The sequence below is a fragment of the Kogia breviceps genome, chromosome 13 (assembly GCF_026419965.1).
Source record: "Kogia breviceps isolate mKogBre1 chromosome 13, mKogBre1 haplotype 1, whole genome shotgun sequence".
Classification (NCBI taxonomy): domain Eukaryota; kingdom Metazoa; phylum Chordata; class Mammalia; order Artiodactyla; family Physeteridae; genus Kogia; species Kogia breviceps.
Genome location: NC_081322.1, coordinates 44,150,909 through 44,177,297, shown reverse-complemented (window position 1 = coordinate 44,177,297; position 26,389 = coordinate 44,150,909). Strand labels below are relative to the sequence as shown.

At 35.9% G+C, this 26,389-nt stretch overlaps 1 long non-coding RNA gene across 1 annotated transcript in view; it reads left to right on the top strand.

The window, feature by feature from the left end:
• LOC136792407 (uncharacterized) overlaps positions 1-26,389 on the top strand; it is a 150,187-nt gene that overhangs the window by 98,412 nt on the left and 25,386 nt on the right. Inside the window, exon 2 of the long non-coding RNA XR_010836146.1 lies at positions 5,980-6,108. This is a non-coding gene — a long non-coding RNA (uncharacterized lncRNA). The remainder of the gene's footprint in view (positions 1-5,979; positions 6,109-26,389) is intronic.

Genomic DNA, 26,389 nt, shown 5'->3' with positions numbered 1-26,389 from the left:
GTAAGTTTGTTTTCTATGTCTTTGATTCTATTTCTGTTTTCTAAATAAGTTCATTTGTATCATTTTTGTAGATTCCACATATAAGTGTTATCATATGATATTTGTCTTTCTCTGACAGTTCATTTAGTATGATAATCTCCAGGTCCATCCGTGTTGCTGCAAATGGCATTATTTCATTCTTTCTTATGGCTGAGTAATATTCCATTGTATATATATACCACATCTTCTTTATCCATTCCTCTGTTGATAGACATTTAGGTTGCTTCCATGTCTTGGCTATTGTAAAAAGTGCTGCTATTAACATCGTGGTGCATGTCTCTTTTCGAGTTAGTTTCCTCCGGATTCAAAATTATACACAAAATAGTAATAAATGTCATCATTTATTGAGTGGTAGTCATTACCATATGTTTTACTAGACATTTTCAACATATTACCTTATTTCTGAAAATAATTCAGTGATGTAGGTATTATTATCTCCCTTTTAAAGGTAATAAACTGAGAAATAGCAATGCTTGGTAAATTATAATTAAGGTACAGTTCTTCTCACTTTAGTGTTAAAATATCCTATGATTTAGCACCAAAATGGATATACATTTCTCAGGCACAGCTGTTTGAAAATCCAAAATTTATTGTCACTCCATAACAATTTACTCCTGTTGATGATGATGAAAACATCCTTCTTTTGCACTTTGTAATTGTACTACATATATCATTTCATTACATGGAGCTCTATTCTCTATTTTTCTGTACCAAGTAAATGTCACTCCTTTACATTTCGGTATCAAATAAACTGCCATTTATAATGGTACTTCCATGTGTATAAGTCTTGCCTTGTCCAATAGATTTTAACTTCTATGTGAGCAGATTGTTAGCTATGTAGTGAACTCCATAGCATCTAGGACAATGCAGAGTACATAGGTATTCACTGAATACCCATTGTCTCATAAGTTTATTTTTTAAGAATGTTACAAGAGATATGTAATAGGTATGACCAACTGCTCAGTCTTTTAACATGAAAAATTTAGTAACTTTGAAGTATGTTTACTTCATTAATTTCTCTGCCCTTCAGTGGTTAGAGCCTTTTTCTGCTTGGAAGTTATGCAAGACTAATGGTAATATTTTTAACATCCAGTAGCTTACCAGACAGACTTCATGAAGATGGTAGAATTATTGATCTAGATGTATTTTTTCTTCCTATTCCCTTAACACACTTCTCCAGCCAAGTGCCAATTTACACAGAATATGTAAATAAAGAAACTTTATATAAAACATGCACCAAAAACATTGGACTTCTTAGCATCATTGAAAAGAAAAACTACCACTTTATAGTTGGAAAAAAATCAATACATATTGAAGAGCAATTTATGACTAATAATTTTTAAAAGTCATATAATGTTGGATTAACTAAACAGAAATAATACTTTTAATGAATATTAAACCCTTGTTCATGCATGCTCACATATATAATATAGATATTATTTAAACATGTTCTTTTGGCTGGGGAACAATCAGGCATATTTTCCTCAATTTAAGGAAAGTACAGAGTCAACAAATAATGTTATTAGGGATGAATGTCAACTTCGAATAAATAAGGAGTACAAAATGAAGCAATTTATTTCAGTGAGAATAACTCATTTTTGTATGGCTCTGAAATGTCAAAGATTTTCTGATGATGAAGAGGCCCTTTAAGACACTGCTGCCTTTTCTAGAATGTTAAATGCTTGGACATGACCCAAAATAGTCCACATACCTGTAAACTGAGAACAAGATTCATCATATGCTAGGAATGCAGAAAAATGAAGCGCAGTTAAGGAAAACACATATGGCATTTCACATGGTAGATCATGAGGCTAAATTGCTCTTTGTATTCAAACTGCAGATAACAATCCAGAGCTTATAAAATCAAAAGGCCTAAAACAATAATAAAAGCCACCAAGGATTTCTCAAGCTTCTCCCAATTCTGATATACTGAATCAGTTCAAATGAAGAATATGAATATTTAATTAATCCTTGAGTCAAATTTCACTTCTATGCAGCTCAAATTCTAAATATAGAAGGGAAAAGGAAAGAAAAGGGGAAAAGCTAAATTTTAATTCGACAGGATGCACATTTGAAGAACTCACTGAAGTGATAAGTGTAACTTTATAGATTATTCATATGCAAAAATAAGGCATTTTTGCATAAACAAATATATACAAGTACACACATAGAGTCGCTCTCTCTCTCTCTCCCTCTTTTCCTCTGTGTCTGTCTGTCTGTCTCTCTCTCTCTTCCTCTTTTTCTAATTAGCTCTATGATGAATCTTAGGACTATTTGAACTATAGCTTTCAGGCAAACAGATTCAAGTGCAAAGCATTATTGCCTCAACCTCAGAACATCTATTTCAGTTGCTAACATATTTTCTCTATCATCTGTTTTGGGGACTAGGTTATAGAGGGTTGAGTTTGGTACAAATATGAACTGCAGATGAAGCTTTATTACTATAAACTACCTTCGGTGTATCAATTACCAGAATTGAAATACAAGCTTATTATTCTTTCTGTCTTCCTACAAAAGGCCCTTTACAGAATTTAACTGGATCTGACAATAATTTACCATATCTTCATGGATGTAATTAAATGTACAAGAGAGAAAAATCCCTTCTTGAAGAATTAGATTGCTCATTTCACTTTTTAAAGGAATTTTAGAAGATATTGATAATTTATCTTAAAAGTGTGCTTGAAATATTTTGTTCTATTTAATGATAAGAAATTACCTATATGTCTTTCTTACTTCCCACTTTATGAATTAGTTCAAATAGAAATTACATGACATATCAAAAGATTCATTCAAATCCTAGTCTGTTACCTTTATGATTTCTGTTTTTTAATAAAAACAATATAATAATTTTACATGTTGAGCATTACTCAATATAGAATTACATAATTATTCTGCAGATCTATGAAGAAGGAAACATTTCTTCTCTGGGGAGCTATAAAGAAGGAAACGTTTATTCTAGTAAAGTAGAATAAACCTCCACAATTCTTTTCCTCAAACATCCACTTACTATGACTTTTGAATTCTACCCCACAATTTCCTCTCAAATTAACTTTCTCCTACATTTCTTGCATTTGTCCATTCATAGAATACTTTTTCAGTGTCCCCCGTGTTTCAAGCGCTAGCCTATTCTCTAGGACCACAGAGATTAAAACAAGTGATAGACCTCACCCCCAAAGAACTTCCAGCAACTGTAGGAGACATTCAAGAACTGACAATAACAACATAATTGAGAGTGTCCATGGTAGAGGCTCACAGCCACAAAATTTCTGAAGGCACCTGTCTTGATCCAAGAAAGTTAGAAAAGTCTTTGAAGAAAAGGTAAAATTTGATCTGACTCTTTAATAAGTATTATTTAAGAAGGTTGACAAGGCATGTAAAGATGTTCCAGGTAAAGGAAATACTAGCTGAAATGACTCAAAGGTACAAGGGAGCACACCATCACTCAGGAAACTGCAAGAATTTCTGTAAAGCTGGTTAAGAAACTGTAGCAAGAGATTAAAATGAAAATGTATAAAGAGGACTGATCTTAAGGGTTCTCATAAGCATATCTAAAAAGTTTGGGCTTTTGCCTGAATGCAAAAGGGAGCCACTGAATGATTTTAAGGTTTACATTTTACAGCTGTGTGGTGGATAATCAGATAGATCGGAGTCAGAGAAATCAATTAAAAAGCTATTCTAACGATATTAATTTGTCCAGTCCAAGGGCATGGGATATCTTTCCATTTCTTTGAATCATCTTCAGTTTCCTTTATTAATGTTTTAGAGTTCTCAGCATGTAAGTCTTTCACCTCCTTGGTCAGGTTTATTCCTAAGTATATTATTTTTTTGGATGTGGTTGTAAAAGGGATTTTTTTTTTTTTTACATTCCCTTTCTGACATTTCATTTGTTAGTGTGAAGAAGTGCAACCAATTTCTGTATGTTAATCTTGTATCCTGCTAGTTTGCTGAATTCATTTATCAGTTCTAGTAGTTTTTGTATGGAGTCTTTAGGGTTTTCTACGTATAATATCATGTCATCTGCATATAATGACAATTTTACATCTTCCCTTCCAATTTGGATACCTTTTATTTCTTTTTCTTGTCTGACTTCTGTGGCTAGGACTTCCAATACTATCTTGAATAGAAGTGGTGAGAGGGGGCATCCTTGTCTTGTTTCAAATCCTAGTATCCTAGGTAAGAAATAAGGCAGGCTCAGCTAATGAAATCCAGTTGCAATGTGGAACAGAAGAGTTGAAACATATTTAGAAAATAGAGAAGACAGTACTTGGTGATAAACTGAATGACATAAGGGAAAAAGAAGAATTTAGGGTGATCCCAAGTTTCTATTTTAGGGAACTGGATGAATGTGGTATGGTAAGATAGTAAATACAGCATTTGGAAGTGAAATGTGCATTTGGGTTGAAATGTGGTGAGTATGGTTTTGACATGTTGTTGGATCTCAAACAGTTTTGATATAACTAGGTTAAAATGTTGATTAGATAGCTAGAAATATGAGTCCAGATCTCAAGACACAAACGGCGGGAGAGAGAACATAGATGATAGATACAAAAAATTTTTTTGGTGGGTAAAATCTCAGGGAGCATGTTCTGTGTGAAGGAGAAGAAGGCCACTATCAAATTATATTCTCATATATGAAATTTATTTTTATAACATTTCTTGAGAGAAGGGCAGAGAGAGAATAATGATCCAAGCATGAGTAAGACTGAGTTTCCTGTTGAGGCTTTCAGAGTGCATAGATAGAGTCACTAGATCAATCCCAGAGGGAAGAGTTTTAATTTCCACCCCTGTTAAGGCTGTACCTAAGCTCGCCCTCCCAGGTGTTCAATGAAGGACTCAGTTTTTGTCTCTTTATGTATGATCTGTATCATCTACCTGCTGTTTTTGTCCTGTTTGTGGAAACAGAAATGAAGCAGAATGAGGAAATAACTTGTTGAAACTCACCTAATATATTCAGATGAAAGCCAGGCCTAAAAATGAAATGTGATTGACATTGTTCTCTAGTGATCCCGTATTAGAGTTATTCCATTTATCATTCGTGCGAGAAAATGAAATGAGTAAATCAGAAAAAATACTAAGTGAATAGCAGGACGTATATTTTAAAGGCCCTTGAGAATGTGGCTTGGTTACCTTTGGCTCAAATAGATAATGGTGGCAAAGTCACTGCTATGTGGTCACCAACTCATTCCCTTGCTTCCCACCCAACCCCTGCCAAAAGCCAAAACAAAACAAAGCAAAACAAGCTGACGTACAATTCCCAGCTTCTGCAGTTATAGATGCTTCAACTTTGGCTAATGCAGTGTGGATGAAAGTGATGCACATCACTTCAACCAGGACTAGTTTCCTGTTGCTGCACAGGAAATTGTCACAAACTAGGCAGCTTTAAGTAAAACAGATTCATTATTTTACTGTTGCTGTTGGGGCATGGCATGACTTGATTCCCTCCTCATTACCTGATTGGGTGTTGGAGTGAGAGCAGCACTCATCTGGGGCTGGAGGAGCTCTTCCAAGTTAATGGTTGTTGGCAGACTTCATTTCCTTGCAGCTGTAGGACTGATATCCCCGTTTTCCTACTAGCTGTCTGTCCACTGGGAACTGCTCTCAGGTCCTTGTCATTGGCCCCTCCATCCTTAAAGCCAGTAATGGAAAATTTGTTCTGCATCAACTCCCCCTCATTTTGAGTCTCTGGTTACCACTGTCTATGATCACTAGACCCAGGTTTCCTGTAATTAGATCCATCCCAACCCGGTGATTTTCCTTTTTAAAAATCAACTCTGCCCTATAGGATAACCTAATCAAAGGAGCAAAATCCCTCATATTCACAGGATGTGGATACTAGGGAGCAGGGAATCCTCAGGACCATCTTAGAATTCTGCCTACCACTCTGGCTAACACACAAGATATTCAGTGAGACCTTCTACTCTCTTTCCTGTTTGCTGCCAGATGCAGAGAGCCAGTTGAGGACTCTGAGGCCATGAAAGATGAGGGGCCACCAGATGGAAGGGGCATAGATCCTGGAATGAGCATCAATATCATCTACTTCCTCTTCCCCCACTTTCTTGCATTGCCCTGGTAAGTGAGCAAGAAACAAATCTTTATTGCATTAGACTTTTGGAGCTCTTTGTTCCAGTTGATAACCTATTTTGGTTAATGCAGAAATTGGTACCAAAGAATAATAGGATAATATTGTGATATATTAAGAACTTGCTGTTGTCCAGCTTTTTATCTATTCCTTCCTTTCCCTAATAATTCAGGTAGCATCTCTCGCTTTCTCTGTGTGGTGGGCTTGAGCAAAAATCTATGTTTTCAGCCACTAAGTAGATTTTGTAAATCTTACTAAACATAGACATCAGTTTGAAAGCTAATGTGCTTTTGATGTGCCATGTGCAGGCTTTATTGAGAAAGTAATCCTTCTCTTGGAGTTATAAAAAACTGGTCTGCATATCAAGAGCAAAGTTGTGAGGTTCAGGATATAGACTATATACAATGTATCATAGATTAGTGAAAATGCATATTAATATGCAATAGTTTACTTGTCTAAAAGGAGAAAAAGCATGATTACTGAAGGAAGGAGGAGGATAGAGGGGTTGTAGTGAGATATCCCCTTGGTCTAGGAGAAGTGGAGAGACCCACATTCCTAGGTGATCTTCAAGCCACATAGAGAAGCCCCTTGTGCATTTAGAGGTTGAAATGGTGGAAGAACTACAGCTGATGGAGGTTCTCGGGTGCATCCACCAGGCTCAGTGCTGGTAAAGCACCTGAGGGTTCCAAAGTATTCTCCAAAGTAATGAATGGGCTGACAGATCTGAAGGGGCTGAGGGCCAGGACAAGGATCTCATAGCAGGTGTGAACTCGCCCACTAGAGGCTGAGGCTGGGCCAGTGAGAACAGAGGCCGATGCAAGGCAAGGTAGGTGATAGCCCTGCGGACGCTGCGGAAAATGCAGGCTGGCACTCAGTGCAGACAACACTCCTCTGATATTAGAAAGATATATTATACGACTCCCCTCCCTCCGTATCGCAAGCAGATTACTTTCAGGGAGAAGGGGAGAAAAGGAAGAGAGAGGAGGAGAATAAATTAGTTTGGATTCTTAATAAAAGGGACTGGGTTTGTGGACTGGCGATATTGGGCTTTCCACCACCAGCTGAAATAGAAGCCCAAATTGAAGTCAGTTGGAGAAATATGCAAAATCACATCTATGAAGATAAAACATCTTCCCCTCAATCACTTAAAGGAATACTTTTTAACTTAGATTTCAATAGCAGCTGATATTAAAAAGGTAAGAAAAAACAACAACACAAGACTTCCCAAATAAAAACCTACTTAATTTCATGAGGAAAGGAGGCCAGCTAAGGCATACTCTCTTCACATCTTACTGGCTTCTTCTTCTTTTTTTTTTTTCCCTAACTCTTAAAAGTTCCCTTGAATTTTATCCTCTGCCATCTATGTTTTCTATTCCAAATACCACCCTAAAGAAGCCTCATCCACACCCATGTTATGCATAGTTGACTACCAAATCTCTGGCTTCAGCACTGATCTTGCTTCTGAGTTCCACATCTACATTTTCCAATTCTTACAGGTCTACATTATTGACCTGTATATAGCGGGAAGCCCCAAGTCAACATGTGTCCCTTCTTTCATCTGCAACTCCTCTTGCTTCTTCTACCTCAACCACTGAAATTAAAAAAAAAAAACTCTAAACATTGTCTGAGATTTCTATTCCATCTTCTCCAACTACACTTACTTGTATGAATTCTACTTCCTGAATCTCTCACTTCTGCCTCTTAATCTCACTCATTGCCTTTGTCTGATATTAGACTTCAGTGATTTCTTTGCAGGATTATGGCAATATCTTTGGAATGGCCTCTCTGCATCAGGTTTGGCTACCCTACTCCCCAAACTATATACCCAGTTCCACCCAGTTCATTCTCCATATTTGTTAGCGTGGTATTCCTAAAAGACAATCTAACCATATTACTTTTCTATTTAAACTGTTCAGAGGCTCTCCTTCAGATTAAACTCCATGACTTACTAGGCTTTTCATGGTCTGTCACTTGCCTATATTTAAACTTCATCCTCCTTTCTCAATATTATGAATTACAAAGAGTTCCTTGGATGTGCTTTGTTCATTCAGCCCTCTGTGTTTGTTAACAGGAAATACAGTACCTACATTCTTGAAATCCCTTTTCCTAATAATTTTTGTCAAATATATTAACTCCCATTTGTCTTTCAAGATTCACTTCAAGCTTTACGTCCTCCTGATTTTTCTCTCCCAAATCATCATTTAGATTGAAATCTCAAAATCATTTTCTCTCTCACTCAGCCCCCACCAAGAAGAACATGTGGTGATTATCTGTTACTTTCCTTTATAACTCGTGTTGAAATAATTGTTTGCCCAATTCTATAAATGGAATTGGTAGTATACCTCTCATGATATTCGATAATCATCCAAACAAAATCCATTTTTTGTTTCTTTTAAAGTTATTTTTTTCCTGGGACTTCCCTGGCGGTCCAGCGGTTAAGACTCTGAGCTTCCACTGCAGAGGGCACAGGTTCAATCCCTGGTCGGGGAACTAGGGTCCCGCATGCCGTGCGGTGTGGCCAACAACAAAAAAAATTATTTTTTTCTGTCATCTTCATCTCACTTCAGCTCCCTTCTCATCAGTTACCTCTTTTATTGCTTTTTCAAATATGTATATCATATCTAATTGTCTCATTTGAAAAGTTATATTGTTGCAGAGACATGTAAATGTTTGGGCCCCCTTTCTATATATAGGATACTATTTTAAATATCATTGTTTCTTAATATTTTCATGAAACTTATTTTTGAGCTCCATCCATGTTGCTATATGTAAATCTGGTTCTCATTTTGCAATACTGAATGGCATTCCTTATATGCATATAACATATTTTGACTACAGTATGGTATTCTATTATATGCGTATCCTGCATTTTTAACTGCTGTATCTTCCCAGCAATGGTCAACTAGGTTGCGCCCATTTATTCTCCTCCAAACAATAGTACCGAGAATGTCTTCATACCTCTTTACCAGTGTGAGGTTTACTCTGAAATATCTTGAGTAGAATCGGTTATGTCTTAGGGAATATGCACACCCTATTTTATAGAGTATTTCCTGATTCCTTTTTAGAAGGAATCCTCCAATTTACATTCCCAGCAACAGTGCAGAAGTGTCTTTATATACCCATGTTAAAAGTCCATGTAAATTAGATATTTGAATAATGTAAGTAATTTCTCCCACTTCTACATTCTTTAGTTTTTTTTTTGGTATCTCTCATGGAACAAAAATCTTCAATTTTGATAAAATCATATGCTTCAGTTTTTTTCTTTGGTATTTGTGCTTTTTGGAGTCTTGTTTAAAATCTCCTTTTTAACCCTCAGATCACAAAAATATTCTTTTCTTTATTTTGGTGACTCCTATTATCCAGTTGTTGACAATTCTGCCTATATCCATTTTTAGTCATTTATTTTTCTTCTATCCTTCTCCCATGTCATCCCAAATTAATATCTTCCGGTGCCTTCTTGAAGAGTCTCCTACCCAGTCTTCACCTTATGAATTCAGTTTCCTACAGTATATATTTTGTCATTCAACCCACTCTTGTCCTTTCTTATTTCCTCATTTCAGATTTTTCTCCCCATACCTGCACAGTTTCTTTAAAATACCTGTTTTGTTTCATGTTTAATGTTTTCCTTATGTGTTGAATATATTTTTAATGTGCACTTTAAATGTTTGTTCTTTCTGTTGCATTAGTTCTGCTTTTTCAGGTAACAACTTTTCCATTAGTGATTTTTACTGCATAGTGTTTGAGCTCCTCAGTAACTGGAAAATCACATTTTATTGGATCTATCTATTGCTTTAACCAATATTTGTTACTGAAGAGGAGGTTTAGAAACCCGGGCTCTAACTTGTGCTCCCCTTTGTTTAAGAGTGGAGATTTCAGTATGACATTCTACCCTTTCCATCCCTGTCCTATTTCTAAGAAACTTCTAGTGACTCTGTTCCTGTCAATGCTTTTGGCCTGGACCCTTATTTCTGTTCTGATTACCTCTTGCAGTGGGGATAAGGGTGGAGGTGCAGGAATGATCAGAACCTCCCCAGGCTGTGTACACTCACTAATAGGGCATCTCTACCACAGCCAGACTTGTTACTCCTTGTTACTCCACTGCATGTCACTGACAACGGGGCTGGTGCTGCTGCATTCCTGCCCCATGGAAGTGAAGGCTGAGGGAGAGAAAGAGGCACAAATAGGAAATCTGACCCAGTCTGTGCCTCATTTGAGGCTCCTGTCCTTCTCTAATTTGCAAACTTCCCCATCTCCCACCACCCTGGTTCCATCATGATCCAACCATCTTTAATCTTTTCAAAGATTTTATAGTTTTCTATGAGTGGTTGAATGGGGGTTTTCATGGCTGTTGTTCTACATTGTCTAGGGAGCACCACTCATATTGTATTTTAAACTCCAGTGAGGTGCCATTCACTGAGAATACAATGTGAATAGTGACTTTCACAATCGTGCAGTGATGGACTTAGAATTCATTAACCATCCTAACTCTTCTACGGCTGATTCTATGGAGGAATATAGGAGCTTGTGGTAGTTCACCGTGTTGTCTAGAAGCAGAAGAAACCATCAGGTGTTTTTTGTTTGTTTTAAATACGGTATCTCTTAACTTACTAACAGTTCATTTAAAATGAAGATTGTTTCAAGTACCACTCTATACCCAGCATGAGATTCAGCTCCTGGTTCATAATGAAATTTAGGGAAAAGATTAAATCCATTTGTTAAATGAAACAGAAAGGAAAGGAAGGGGAATTTACTTGAGAGACATCAGAGAGATAAACAGAGATAAAGGCAGAGAGAGACAGAGACAGAGACAATAAAGAAAGAAATACAGGTAGAAAGTAATTGAAATTTTCCAGGTGAATAACACTGTTGATAAGTTATACTCCTGGCTTTACTACCATTCAAAGAACCTTGTAAGATGTCATTGTTTTTCAAATACAATCACAGGGCCTGTGTTTTGCATATCATTATCTAATTGCAAAGAACCAATAAAATCACAACTTGTCTCATTACTGACTTATGAAAGACTTTAAAAATAAGACCCAGATTGTCAAAAGCTATTGGCTTTAGCATGAATGTACACACAGATTTTTCCTCAGAACAATTTAATTAATTCAGGGATGTGCACATCAGTGGAAAAGCTTACTAAAAATTAAATTTGTACTTCTTTATTGTAAAAATTACAAAAATCAAAAGCTTTGTCTGTCTGAGGTAAATTCAGGCTATAATATGACCTCCCAGCCATCATCACCCATGCTCTGAATCCGTAACCATACAGAGACCATAATTTAGAGGATTATTGACAAAGTCAACTTCTTGTCACAGGACATCAATGCAGTTGGTGGTTAGCATGTACATTTTGATTCTTCAGGTTTATAAACTTGTTCTACTGGATTTCTGATCACTCTTGGACATGATTATAAGTAAATGTCTGTCACAGGTATTCCATTAGGATCATCTTGCTTGAGTTGAAACTCAAAGCATAAGTATATATTTTTTGGCTTTGGTTCATAAGAAACCATAGATTTTTAACTGAAACCTTGGATTAATTTTAGTGGCATAAGAAAAAAATGCACCAGAACACATCCAGGGAAGTTTTACTTCCAATACAACCTAGTTATAAGGAAGCTTTATCTAGAACATGGGCTCCAGGGAAAGTATGGCAGGTAGCAGTGTACACAGTTCAAGGTCAAAGTTCATGGATATAAATGGCTTCACCAGACTATGAGAAGACAATTTGGATCACAGCTTTTAACAGGAGAGTAGGGAAAGGAGGGGGGAGGGGTCACAGAGTTGCATCTATTCTAAGTATCCAATACCTTTGAATCAGGGAAAAAATAGAATAAAAGCTACCAGTAGTTAAAAATCTGCCTGCCAATGCAGGGGACATGGGTTCCATCCCTGGCCTGAGAAGATCCCACATGCTGTGGAGCAGCTAAGCCCATGTGCCACAACTACTGAGCCTGTGTGACACAACTACTGAATCCCGCACACCTAGAGCCCATGCTCTGCAACAAGAGAAGCCACCACAATGAGAAGCCTGCACACCACAATGAAGAGTAGCCCCCACTTCCCACAACTAGAGAAAGCCCACATGCAGCAACACAGCCAAAAATAAAAATAATGATAATAAATTTTTTTTAAAAAAAGCTACCAGTGGGGAGAAGGAAAAAGTTCTCAAAATTAAACATTAGTTGGACTTCAGTAACGGGAGAAAAAAATTTTGTGGCTTTAAAGAGTATCTAATTTTGCTCTTTATTTTATAAGCTATTGGTCATTTCTTATTATTTTTTAAAATATGATATCTTATGTCCCTTTTTTTTCCTGTAAGAAAGGAGTATAACCAGACTACCTATATTTTAGTCGGTTTTCAGACAGAGTTAATGTTTTTGTTCTTATCTGACAAATGCATTCACTGAAGTTGTGGTTTGTATTTCAGGTAAATATAGTACAGAGACCTAGGAAAGCATTGTCAGTATTAATCAATTTTCTGTTCTGTGTTAAGCTGGAATAAAACATTCCTGAGTGACATGACAAACCCACACTTTATAAAAAGGAGACAAGATCCAGAGAGTTTTTGGTTTTTCTCCTCAAATCTTGTCAGATATGTCCAGCTAAAAAGCCTTTCTTTAAACTAAAATATGGGATCTTAATACGTATATTTAAATTCTGATAGTTTCATCAAAACATGATTTTCTTCTTTCCTTCCTTCATTGAGCGGGTCTCAAGCAGTTGCTTTCTTTGTTTCTCTTCTTTGATTTAACAACAAATGATTTTCATCATGTTGTGCTCATAGTTTTCTTTAAAAGCAAATAACAATTGACTACATGCTGTAAGCGGTAATCTCACAATATAAAATCCAGTCTTCACAAAATATTTGACATGTACAGCCCTCAGAATGGAAGATCTTTTCTTTCCAAAGTTTTCCAACTATGCCATATTAATATGTATATTAATATATGTATATCGTTTTATCTTTTTAAGTCCTCTTAGTTGTAATGCAAAGTAATAAGCACCATATAACAAACATAAAATACTGGCTAAAAATGAAAGAGACTATATAAAGAAGTTAATTTATCACAATTTAATTCTCATAAACAACTTTACATGAGATTTTAAGCTCGGGTAGGAAAAAAAACTTTAGGTAGAAAAGTTTGGGAACCTAGAAATATACCCTCTTATTATGTGTGTATCTGTGTATAAGTTAATTTCTATAAAGACATCATGGTTTATATATTAAAATATTAAAGGCTTATATGAGTATTATTGAATTTGAGATTACTAAATATGTACTCAAAATAATGTGAACCCAGGAGGGATTGTGAAAATTACAACCACGGTTGCATAAAGTAGAAAATATTTACATGTAATTATATAATTGATGTTTTAATTTTTTTAATAAATTATATTACGAATATAAACATTTCTAACACAGTTAAATAGCAAATAAAATTTGGAAAATGACCATATAAAACAGAAGTCACTGTTATATGTCTTATTCATGTTGAATACATAGGATTAATTTTTTAAAAATAGAAGAGTCAAAGGAGATATATATATATATTTTATTGAAATGATACAAAAATTGAAAAATAATCACCTGATTGTGATTAAAACAACATTATTATACGGATGATGTATCTATCAGTTGTTTCTGTTTTTCTTATTTTATTTTTAATGATTAAATAAATATTCATGTTTACTGTAGGGTGATAAGACACTCTTCCACAGTCCTGGAGGGACTATGACTTGTGATACACTTTTTGGAAAACAATCAAGAGTCTCAAAAATGTTCACACATTTTTTTTACTCTTAATTGAAATATAGTTGATTTACAGTGTTTCAGGTATACCGCAAAGTGATTCAGATATATACATAATGTTTTTTCTTCAGATTATTTTCCATTATACGTTATTATATTGAATGTAGTCCCCTGTGCTAAATAGTAGGTCTTTTTAAAATCTATTTTATGTATAGTAGTATGTATCTCTTAATCCCCAATTCCCAATTTATCCCGCCCCCTATCCTTTCACCTTTGGTAAGCATAAGTATACTTTCTATATCTGTGAGCCTATCTGTTTTGTAAATAAGTTCATTTGTATCATTTTTTTAGATTCCACATATAAGTGATATCAAATGATATTTGTCTTTCTCTGACTTACTTCACTTAGTAAGATAAACTCTAGGTCCATCCATGTTGCTGCAAATGACATTATTTCATTCTTTATAGCTGAGTAATATTCCACAGGAAAAAATATATATATACACATACCACATCTTCTTTATACATTCATCTGGCAATGGACATTTAGGTTGCTTCCATGTCTTGGCTATTGTAAATAGTGCTGCTATGAACATAGGGGTGCATGTATCTTTTCAAATCAGTGTTTTCATCTTTTCTGGATACATGCCCAGGAGTAGGATTGCTGGATCATATGGTAACTCTATTTTTACTTTTTAAAGGACCCTCCATACTGTTCTGAATAGCGGCTGCACCAATTTACATTCTCACCAAAAGTGTAAAAGAGGAAAAGTTTCCCCTTTCCACACACCCTCTCCAGCATTTATTATTTGTAGATTTTTTGATGTTGACCATTCTGACCAGTGTGAGGTGATACCTCATTATAGTTTTGATTTACAATTCTCTAATAATTAGCAACATTAAGCATCTTTTCATGTGCCTGCTGGCCACCTGTATATGTTCTTCAGAGAAATGTCTATTTATGTCTTCTACTCATTTTTTGATTTGTTTGTATATTTTGGAAATTAAGACCCTGTCAGTTGCATTGTTTGCGAATATTTTCTCACAGTCTTTAGCTTTTTTCATTTGGCTTACGGTTTCCTTTGCTGTGCAAAAACTCATACATTTGATTAGGACCCGTTTGTTTATTTTTGCTTTTATTTCTATTGTCTTGGGAGACTGACCTAAGAAAACATTGGTAAGATTTATGTCAGAGAGTGTTTTGCCTATGTTCTCTTCTAGGAGTTTTATGGTGTCATATCTTATATTTAAGTCTTTAAGCCATTTTGAGTTTACTTTTGTGTATAGTGTGAGGGTGTGTTCTAACTTCATTGATTTGAATGTGGCTGTCCAACTTTCCCAACACCACTTACTGAAGAGACTGTCTTTTTCCCATTGTATATTCTTGCCTCCTTTGTTGAAGATTAATTAACCCTGGTGTGTGGGTTTATTTCTGGGCTCTCTATTCTGCTCCATTGACGTATATATCTATTTTTATGCCAATACCACACTGTTTTGATCACTGTAGTTTTGTAGTGTTATCTGAAGTCTGAACGGGTTATGCCTCCACCTTAGTTCTTTTTCCTCAGGATTGCTTTGACAATTCTGGGTCTTTTATGGTTCCATATAAATTTTAGGATTATATGTTCTAGTACTGTGAAAAATGTCATAGGTAATTTGATAGGGATCACATTAAATCTATAGATTGCTTTGAGGAGTATCGCTATTTTAACAAAATTAACTCTTCCCATTCAAGAGCATGGGATATCTTCCATTTCTTTGAATCATTTTCAATACCTTTATCACTGTTTAATTCTTCTCAGCATATAAGTCTTTCACCTCCTTGGTCAGGTTTATTCTTAAGTATTTTATATTTTTATGATATTTTTATAGGGTTTGGCTTTCTTTTTATTACTTTCCATTCCTGATATTTTGTTAGTGTAAAGAAATGCAACTGATTTTTTATGTCAATCTTGTATCCTGCTACCTTGTTGTATTCATTTATCAGTTCTAGTAGTTTTTGTGTGGAGTCTTTAGTGTTTTCTGTATACAGTATCATCTCATCTGCATATAATGACTATTTCACCTCTTCCCTTCCAATTTGTATAACTTTTATTTCTTTTTCTTCTCTGATTGCTTTGGCTAGGACTTCCAATACTATGTTGAACAGAGTGGTTAGAGTGGGCATCCTTGTCTTGTTCTAGATTTTAGCATAAAGGCTTTCAGCTTTTCACCACTGAGTATTATGTTGGCTGTGGGTTTGTAATAAATAATATCTTTTGTTATGTTGAGCTATATTCCCTCTCTACCCACTTTGGTAAGAGTTTTTATCACGAATGGATGTTGAATTTTATCAAATGCTTTTTTGGCATCTATTGAGATGATCATGTGGTATTTGTCTTATCTTTTGTTGATGTGGTGTATCACATTGATTTGCATATGTTGAACCATCCATGTGACCCTGGGATGAAACCAACTTGATCACAGTGTATGATCTTTTTAAAATTTATTTGATTAATTTATTTTTGGCTGTGTTGAGTCTTCATTGCTGCGCACAGGGTTTCTCTAGTTGCAGCGAGTGGGGGCTACTCTTCATTGTGGTGCACAGGCCTCTCATTGTGGTGGCTTCTCTTGTTGTGCAGCATGGGCTCTAGATGTGGGGGCTTCAGTAGTTGTGGCTCGTGGGCTCTAGAGTGCAGGCTCAGTAGTTGTGGAGCATGCGCTTGTTGCTCCGCTGCATGTGGGATCTTCCCAGACCAGGGCTTGAACCCATGTCTGCTGCATTGGCAGGTGTATTCTTAACCACTGTGCCACCAGGGAAGTCCCTGGTGTATGATCTTTATGTGTTGTTGGATTAAGTTTGCTAATATTTTGTTGAGAATTTTTGTATCTATATTTATCAAAGATATCGGCCTGTATTTTCTTTTTTGTTAGTGTCTTTGGTTTTGGTAGCAGGGTGATTGTGGCTTCATATAGTGACTGAGAGTGTTCCCTTCTCTTCAGTCTTTTGGAAGAGTTTGAGAAGAATCAATGTAAGTTCTTCTTTGTATGTTTGGTATAATTCCCAGGGAATACATCAGTCCTGGAATTCTGTTTGCAGGCAGTTTTTTGTTTGCTTGTTTTGTTACAGATTCTATATCACTTCTGGTGATCAGTCTGTTCAAATTATCTATTTCTTCTTGATTCAGTTTTGGTGGGCTGTTTTTTCCTAGAAACTTGTCCATTTCTTCTAGGTTGTCCAACTTGTTGGCATGTAATTGTTCATAGTATGCTCTTATGGCTTTTTGTATTTGTGTTATCAGTTGTGATTTCTCCTCTTTAATTTCTTATTTTGTTTATTTGGGTTTTCTCTCTTTTCTTCTTGGTGAGCCTGTCCAGAGATTTGTCAATTTGTTTACCCTTTCAAAGAACCAGCTCTTGGTTTTATTGATTTTATCTATTATTTTTTTAATCTCCATTTTATTTCCTTTGTGATCTTTATTATTTCCTTCCTTCTGCTGACTTTAGGTTTTGTTTGTTCTTTTTCTAATTCTTTTAGATGGTAGGTTAGGTTGTTTGAGGTTTTCTTTGAGCAAGGCCTATGAATGTCCCTCTTAGAACTGCTTTTGCTGTATCCCACAGATTTTGTGGGTTGTGTTTTTATTGTCATTTGTCTCAAGGTATTTTTAAAATTTCCTCTTTGATTTCATTGTTGACCCATTAGTTTTTTAGTAGTGTGCTGTGTAGTCTCCATATAATCATTTTTTTCTCATTTCTGTTCCTGTGGTTGATTTCTAGTTTCATGTCATTGTGGTCAGAAAAGATGCTTGAAATAATTTATATCCTCTTAAATTTGTTGTGGGTTATTTTGTGTCCTAGTATATGGTCTATGGTAGAGAATGTTCCATGTGCACTTGAAAAGAATATGCATTCTGAGTTTTGGGGGTTTTTTTGGTTTTGGATGTAATGTCCTGAAAATATCAATTAAATCTAAGTGTTCTATTGTATCATTTATGATCTCTGTTGCCTTATCTTCTGTCTGGAAGATCTGTCCACTGATGCCATTGGGGTGTTAAAACCTCCTACTATTATTGAATTCCCATCATCCCATCAATTTCTCCCTTTATGTCTGTGCTTGTTTTATGTATTTAGGTGTACCTTTATTGGGTGCATATATGTTAATGAGTATAATATCTTTTTGCCATTATATAGTGTCCTTTTTAATCTTTATTTACGGCCTTTGTTTTAAAGTCTATTTTGTCTGATGAGTATTTCTACCCCCATTTTATTCTCATTTCTGTTTGCATGAAATCTTTTTCCATCCCCTCACTTTGAATCTATGTGTGTCCTTCACCATAAAATGGGTCTCTTGTAGGAAGCATATTGTAGGCTCTTGTTTTATTATCCAATCTGCCACTCTACATCTTTTGATTGGAGAATTCAGTCCATTGACATTTAAGGTAATTATTGATAGATATGTATTTATGGCCATGTTAAACATTGTTTTCCAGTTGATTTTGTATTTCTTCTTTGTTCCTTTCTTTTTCTCTCTCCTTTTGTGGTTTGATGGTTTTCTTTTGCATTATGCTTGGGTTCTCTTCTTTTTGGTTATTGTGAATCTACTGTATGTTTTTGATTTGTGGTTACCCTTGTTTTCAAGTATGTTAACCCATTACTATACTTACTTGCTTTAGACTGGTAGTCCTATAGGCTCAGACATATTCTTAAAAATAAAAATCTACATTTTCTTACTCCCCCACACGTATTTTATGATTTTGATAAAAATCATAAATCATGTCTCCTCTGTTAAATCTTCATGTTTACCCTTTTGCTGTTCATTGTAGTTATAACCACTTTTGCAAATTTTTTTTTTATTTTTAAAACACTCTATGTACTGGTTTATTTAAGTGATTTACTTTCCTATTTTGATTTTCTCTTTCATATTGATTCTTTTCTATTTAGAGAAGACCTTTCAATATTCCTTTTAGGATAGGCTTAGTATTGCTGTATTCTTTTTCTTGTCTGATAAATTCTTTCTCTCTCCTTCTACTCTAAATGATAATCTTACTGGGTAAAGTATTCTAGGTTGCAGGTTTTCCCCTTTCAGGACTTTGAATATATCTTGCTACTCCCTTCTGGCCTGCAGTGTTTCTGTAGAGAAATAAGCTGATAGCCTTATGGGGGTTTGCTTTTAACTAACTCTTTGTTTTCCTCTTACAGCTTTTAGAATCATCTCTTTACCTTTAACATTTGTCATTTTAATTATAAAGCATCTTGATGTGAATCTGTTTGGGTCCATCTTGTTTGGGACCCTTTGTGCTTCCTGTACCTTTGTATCTTTTTCCTTCTATAGGTTTGGGAAGTTTTCAGCCATAATTTCTTCAAATACATTTTCAATCCCCTTTTCTCTTTTTTTCCATCTGGGATCCCTATTATGTGTAGATTGGCATGTTTTATATTGTCCCATAGGTCTCATGTTGCTTTCATTTTTTTCATTTGGCTTTCTGTCTGCTGTTCTGATTGTGTGACTCTATCTTCCAGATCACTTATTCATTCTTCTGCATTATTTAGTTTGCTATTTATTGCCTTTAGCTCAGCTTTTGTCTCAGGAAATGAGTTTTCTAATTGTAATTATTTCCTCTTTATAGTTTTTATTTCCTTGTTACAGTGATCTGCATTTCTATAGAAAGCCTTTCTTAATTCCTTCAGTATTTTTATTACCTCATTTTTAAACTCAGGATCTGGTATACTGGAGAGGTCTGTTTCATTGTTTGTTCTTTCTGGAGAATTTTCTTGTTCTTTGAATTGGGAGTGGTTCTTCTGCTTCTTCATTTTACTTATATTTCTCTGACTCCATGAATTTAGGAGAAACAATTATCTACTGTGGTCTTGAAGGACTGTTTTCAACTTATAATTCTGAAAATTTTTACTGACAAAGGAAAATTATTGCTATATACTATCAAGTAAAAAAATACCATAACTAAAAATGTGTGAAAAAAATGTTAATTGCATACAGATGGATTTAACCCCTATACAAAAGTTTTCTATATCTAAAATGGAGAAAATACTAATATCTAGTTCATAGACTTACATTGTATGTTAACTAAGATACTACTACATGTGAACTAACTGGTTCTAGAACTGGTACATGGTAACATTTTATAAATGTCAGCTATTGCTGGTAAGAGTTCTTATCAGAATATTAGGTCAAAAACAGGAGGGAAATTCTGTTCTTATTTTTGTTTTTGTTTTTTGTGGTACGCGGGCCTCTCACTGCTGTGGCCTCTCCCATTGTGGAGCACAGGCTCCGGACAGGCAGGCTCAGTGGCCGTGGCCCACGAGCTCAGCCGCTCCGCGGCATGCGGGATCCTCCCAGACTGGGGCACAAACCCGCGTCCCCTGCATCGGCAGGCGGACTCCCAACCACTGTGCCACCAGGGAAGGCCAAATTCTGTTCTTATTAAAGAGTTCATAGAAGTCTTTTCTTTCTCTGTGTATGAAGAAAGCAATTATAATGAACAATTTCAAAATTAGGAAAGGAAAGGTAAAAAATTCATCTTCCTGTTTTGAGGTAATGAATGAATGAACATGATCCACGTGGCCAGGACAATCAAACAGTAGATGTTAAGTGTCTGTCAGATTTCAAAGGAAGTATCTGTTAACAAACGTGTCCACAGGCCAAATGTAAAGAGTGAAAAGAGCTAGTTACCTGCCTACTTGGTCTATGCCACCACCTTCTGTGTTAGGCTTCCTCTTGATAGTCACCTGAATGTTCTCTACCAAATGGGCTCCTTGATGTCTCTCACAAGATAAGGATCCACTATTTCCATGCCCCTTGGGAAGGAAAACAGTAGTCAACTGTACTGTCAGTGGCTGGGAAGTTATTTAAGATGTGGTAAAGCTGAAAAATGGGACCCAAATTTCTATTTGTGTGATTCTGTCAATAAATTGATGAAGGGAGGGAGGGAGAGAAAGATGGGAGGGAGCAGAGAGAGAAGAGGAGGAGGAGGAAAAGAAATGGATAGCTCCTACACATGTGTAGGATGAGGTGGCTATATTTAGCATGCATTTAAGTCCTCTAGCATTTCCTATTTTTTTTTTAGCTTTTTTGTTTGTTTACCCATAAATCTTTCTATGTATTTGGAAATTGAAGTTCAGTGAGTTTAAATGACTCACTCAGTGACTCAGCTAATAAATGCAGGGACAATGATCAGAGATTCTTTGTTGGTTCCAGTCTTTCCACCCTGTCATACTAGAAATGTAGGTCACCTTCACTGGGCTCATAGAGTGCAGTTCAGCTTCTTAGTTCACATTTGGAAGAGGTCTCCACAACCCTTTATGTCTAAAGAGCCAACATTCAGCTTCACCCTCTGACAGCAGGGCAGAGAGAGACACAGATGCCCATTCTCCATTGTGATATCTTTATAATATTGCATTTACACAGTCTTCTTTTTCATATCCATTCTAGGGATGTATTTCTGAAATTGCTTTCTTTTTGAAATGGGGTTAAATAGGGTTGTGACCAGAGAGGGAGAATAAAATGAGATCACAGAGTCAAAAAACAATCCCCCACTAAAACAAATATGAAGAAAATATCTGCAAAGTCACAGCTCTGATTCCAGCCATAGGTAACAGTTTAAAAACAGCTCATTTTCTTCTCAGATAATTTCAGTGTTTCTCCAAGAATATTGTTGGGCATTTGTTTTTCATTCGTTCAGGTAAAGAGACATTTTAGGATTTTTCCCAAAATTTACAGAAGGTGACTAAGTTCCACTTCTAGAAAGACCAATGTTAAGCAGCAGCTTTTCCAGCTCCCACTCTTTGAAGCTGTGATAATCTTGGGTCCGTTTTCCAGCACCATTTCATCAAGCATCATGATACATAAAGAACATGACTTATTTAGGTCTCACTTGAAAAAAAGATATTTTGATTGACCTAACAATTTTGAAATTGAAAGTGGAATTATGGTATTAGAATTAGAAATAGTATTTTAGGAGTTTTCTCTTCAGTCATTGTGCTTTTAAAAATTTTTGTACAATTTCTCCTTGCATCACAAAATAAAATATACCATGTTTCTAATACTCCCCTTTACTATAGTCTAATTAGGCCCACCAGGTATAAATATATAACATATGAGGTTGAATTTGTGTGAACTTCATATAAGGACAGTCAAAACACTTTCAATTGGAGTATTTTGAATAGAGTGAAAAATGGATTGTTTTAATAGGTGGAAGATTTTAAAGGATGTTCAGACTCAGTTATATCATTCATTATAAATGGCAGAGGGATTGCTACTAGAATAATGCATCTCAAACTAAAGTTTCAGAATATCTTCCAAGGACTTCAGCAACTCTATAAGAATATATTTTGATGATCAACTAAAAATAATTCACTCATATTCTGGATTACCTGATGGTCCTACATGTAATCAAATAATGCAAGGTTTCAGCACTTGCATGTCTTATTATGGAGTCCAAAGCTGAGTGAACAAATGTTTTCCAAAACTCAGATTTAGGAAAAGGTAAAAGTATTTGTGCAATTGAGTTATCATATAGTATATGATAAACTTGAACAACAGCAACGATAAAACGTGTGACAGCAGGCATTGTTGTCAACATGTTTGAGGCAAACTATTGCACTGTTCCTATGTTTATATTGGCAGTTAGCAACAATTAATATAAGTGTAGAAATAAATATGCAGTAAAATTTTTTTCATAGGAAAATCAGAACCAGACATTCATTTAATGCAAATTTCAGTAATACTATAGCACGCAAGTGAACAGGACCACTTTACAGAATTATCAAGTGATATCTCATTAAACAGTCAAGAATGACTGTCAGTTTTATTTAAGTAGGAAATCTGATTGTCCTTAACTAGCAAACAGGCTCTTAATGTTTTAAACAGTATTTTGACAATATACATAGGCAAGTCAGCATTCTCTGAATTTATATTGTTAAATTCAAAATATAGAAATAGATTAAATATAGAACTGGATCTGAGATGCCTTCCTTCCACCATTAGCATCATGTCATAAGGATGCCAGTGGAAGGGAATTCAGAAGACCAGAGGTCCAGTCTTGGCACTTCACCTCCTTGTATTATTTTGAGCACAAAACTGAACCATCCTTAAAACCTCAGTTTCTACACTATTAAAGCAATGAGACATAAGATTATTTCTGATGTCTTCCAATTCTAACATTCTTTGTAAAAAGATGCCCTAGGCATCTGTTGTAAATTCATGTGTTATATTTTCAGTTCTTTGAAATATCTAAACTCCACGAATAGTGTATTTTTTATCATATTCCAAGAGTATTCTTCATCTTCAAATTGAAGAATAGGGGGAATGATTCCAATGTTATGCTAAATACAATGCCTAAAAGGAGTCCCAGCAAACTCATGTGGTCCCTTTTATTTGAGGACTATGTTACAGTAATCTTCTAAGAGAGCATAAAATGTTTAATTGTAGATGTTGTATTTTTTAATTTTTATTTTATATTGGAGTATACTTGACTTACAATGTTGTGTTAGTTTCAGGTGTACAGCAAAGTGATTCAGTTACATATAAATATATCCATTCATTTTCAGATTCTTTCTCCATATTGGTTATAACAGAATATTGAATAGAGTTTTCCTGTCCTTGTTGATTTATCTATTTTATATATAGTAGTATGTATCTGTTAATCCCAAACTCCTAATTCATCCCTCGCCCCCACCTTTCACCTTTGGTAACCATAAGTTTGTTTTTGAAGTCTGCAAGTCTGTTTCTGTTTTGTAAATAAGTTCATTTGTATCATTTTTTTTAGATTCTACATATAAGTGTTATCATATGATATTTGTCTCTCTCTGACTTACTTCACGCAGAATGATAAGCTCTAGGTCCATCCATGTTGCTGAAAATGGCATTATTTCATTCTCTTTTATGGCTGAGTAATATGCCATTTGTATATATGTACCACATCTTTATCCATTCATCCATTGATAGACATTTAGGTTGCTTCCATGTGCTGGCTATTGTAAATAACGATGCAATGCACACTGGGGTGCATGTATCTTTTTGAATTATGGATTTGGTCTAAAGTGTCCTTTAAGGCCTCTGTTTCCTTACTGATCTTCTGTCTGGATGATCTGTCCATTGATGAAAGCAGGGTGTTAACGTCTCCCACTATTATTGTGTTACTGTCTATTCTCCTTTTATGGCTGTTAGCATTTGCCTTATATATTGAGGTGCTCCTATGTTGGGTACATATACATTTACATTTGTTATATCTTCTCCTTGGATTCATTTCTTGATCATTATGTAGTGTCCTTTATCCCTTGTAACACTATTTTAAATTCTATTTTGTCTGCTATGAGTATTGCTACTCCAGCTTTCTTTTGATTTCCATTTTCATGGAATGCCTTTTTCCATCCCCTCACTTTCAGTCTGAATGTGTCCCTAGATCTGAAACGGGTCTTGTAGAAAGCATCTATACCTGTCTTGTTTTTGTATCCATTCAGCCAGTCTAAGTCTTTTGGTTGGAGAATTTAATCCATTTACATTTATGGTAATTATTGATATGTATGTTCTTATTGCCATTTTGTTAGTTGTTTTGTATTTGTTTTTGTAGGTCTTTTTTTTCCCTTCCTCTTTTGTTCTCTTCTCTTGTGATTTGATGCCTATCTTTAGTTTTGTGTTTGGATTGCTTTTTCTTTGTTTGTGTGTCTATCTATTGTAGATTTTTGGTCTGTGGTTACCATGAGGTTTGGGTATAGCAGTCTATATATATACAAGATTGTTTTAAGTTTCTGGTCTCTTAATTTCCAATGCACTTCCAATATCCTGCATTTATACTCTCCTCTTCTCACAATCACTGGTTTTGACATCATACTTGTGTGTGGACAATTTCCCACCTTTAGTTTATGTTTGCCTTTACCAGTGAGCTTTTCCATTTATAATTTTGTTTCTAGTAATTTTCTCGTTTCTAGTTGTAACCTTTTCTTTTCTACCTAGAGAAGTCCTTTAGGATTTGTTGCAAAGCTGGTCTGGTGGTGTTGAATTCTTTTAGCTCTTGCTTGTCTGTAAAGCTTCTGTTTACTCCATGGAATCTGAATGAGAGCCTTGCTGGGTAGAGTATTCTGAGTTGTAGGTTTTTCCCTTTCATTGTTTATTGTGCCACTCCTTTCTGTCCTACAGAGTTTCTCCTGAAAAATTCGCTGATAACTTTATGGGGATTGCCTTGTATGTTATGTGTTCCTTTTCTCTCGTTGCTTTTAATATTTTCTCTTTGTCTTCAATTTTTGTCAATTTGATTAATATGTGTCTCAGCATGTTCCTCCTTGGGTTTATCCTGTATCTGACTCTGTGCTTCCTGAACTTGAGTGTTACCTTTCCCATGTTAGGGAAGTTTTCAGTTATTCTCTCTTCAAATATTTTCTCAGGCCCTTTCCCTCTGTCTTCTCCTTCTGGGACCCCTATAATGCAAATGTTGGTGCATTTAATGTTGTCCCAGAGGTCTCTTAGACGGCCTTCATTTCATTCTTTTTTTTTATTCTGTTCCATGGCAGTTATTTCCACCCGTCTGTCTTCCAGCTCACTTATTTGTTCTTCTGCCTCATTTATTGGGCTATTGATTCCTCTAGTATATTTTTCATTTCAGTTATTGTATTGTTCATCTTTGTTCTTTAAATCATCTAGCTCTTAAACATTTCTTGTATTTTCTTGGTCTGTGCCTCCAATCTTCTTCCAAGATCTTGGATCATCTTTACTATCATTATACTGAATTCTTTTTCAGGCAGATAGTCTATCTCCACTTCACTTAGTTGTTCTGGGGTTTTATCTTGTTCCTTCATCTGGAATATATTTTTCTGCCATCTCATTTTTTCTAACTTTCTGTTTGTGGGCTCCATTTCATAGGTTACAGGATTGTAGATCTTCTTGCTTCTGGTGTCTGCCCAATGGTGGGTGAGGTTGGTCCAGGGGCTTCCTGGTGGGAGGGACTGGATCTTGTCCCTCTGGTAGGCAGGGCTATGTCAAGAGGAGTGTCTAGAGGTGTCTGTGGGCCCAGAACCACTTTAGGCAGACTGTCTGTTGATGGGTGGGGCATATTCTCACCCTGTTGGTTGTTCGGCCTGAGGCACTGAGCACTGGAGCCTGCAGGCTGTTGGGTGGGGCCAGGTCTCTGTGCCAAAATGGCGACCTCCAGGAGATCTCACATCAGTCATTATTCCCTGGGAGGCTTCGCCACCAGTATCCTTGTCCCCATGGTGGGTCACAGCCAACCCCGCCTCCCTAGGAGACCCTCCAAGACCCACAGGTAGGTCTGGCCAGGGCTCCTCTAGAGTCACTGCTTTGCCCTGGGTCCCAGTGCATGTGAAACCTTGTATGCACCCTCCAAGAGTGGAATCTCTGTTTCCCCCAGTCCTGTGGAGCTCCTGCACTCAAGCCCCACTGGCCTTCAAAGCCAAATGCTCTGGGGCTCAGAACTCTCACTCCAGTGGGATAACCTCTGGGATAGAGTTATTTTCAACTTGTGGGTTGCCCACCCAGCAGGTATGGGATTTGATTATATCATGAA